The sequence below is a fragment of the Carlito syrichta genome, unplaced genomic scaffold (genome assembly GCF_000164805.1).
Source record: "Carlito syrichta isolate Samal-C Ts95f unplaced genomic scaffold, Tarsius_syrichta-2.0.1 Scaffold94726, whole genome shotgun sequence".
Lineage (NCBI taxonomy): Eukaryota > Metazoa > Chordata > Mammalia > Primates > Tarsiidae > Carlito > Carlito syrichta.
The window spans coordinates 16267-16682 of NW_007038822.1; the positions used below are offsets into that span (position 1 = coordinate 16267).

Below are 416 nucleotides of genomic sequence, written 5' to 3' on the forward strand. Positions count from 1 at the left end.
GCCAGGCGACCCTCCCGAGGGGCCACCCTCCTCCCCCACGGGACACACCCGGGCCAATGATGGGAGGCAGCCCAGGTGCCCGCCGAGGCCTGCCTGGGGGCGGCGTGGCGCTTACTGGCTGAGGTGCAAGCCCATCTCCTGGAGAGCTTGCTCCTGCTCGTCACAGACCTTCTGCAGCCCGGCCTTCTCGTCCTGCAGTTCCCGCAGTTCCTGAAAAGGGCAGACCACACGGACCTGCAGCCCCTTCTTGAGGCAGCCGGAGACTACAGCATCTTTTTTGAGTTGGAGTCTCTGTCACCCACGCTGGAGTGGTGGCACACTGACCTGCTGGGCTCAGGTGATCCTTCCACCCCAGCCTTCCAAGTAGCTGGAACAACAAGCGCACTACCGTGCCTGGCTAATTTTTTTTTTTTTTT

The 416-nt window shown here is 61.8% G+C and overlaps 1 long non-coding RNA gene across 1 annotated transcript in view; it reads right to left on the reverse strand.

The window, feature by feature from the left end:
* Positions 1–202, reverse strand: part of LOC103263702 — a 4525-nt gene extending 4323 nt beyond the window's left edge. Inside the window, exon 1 of the long non-coding RNA XR_504512.1 lies at positions 116–202. This is a non-coding gene — a long non-coding RNA (uncharacterized LOC103263702). The remainder of the gene's footprint in view (positions 1–115) is intronic.
* Between the last annotated feature and the right edge of the window lie 214 nt (positions 203–416).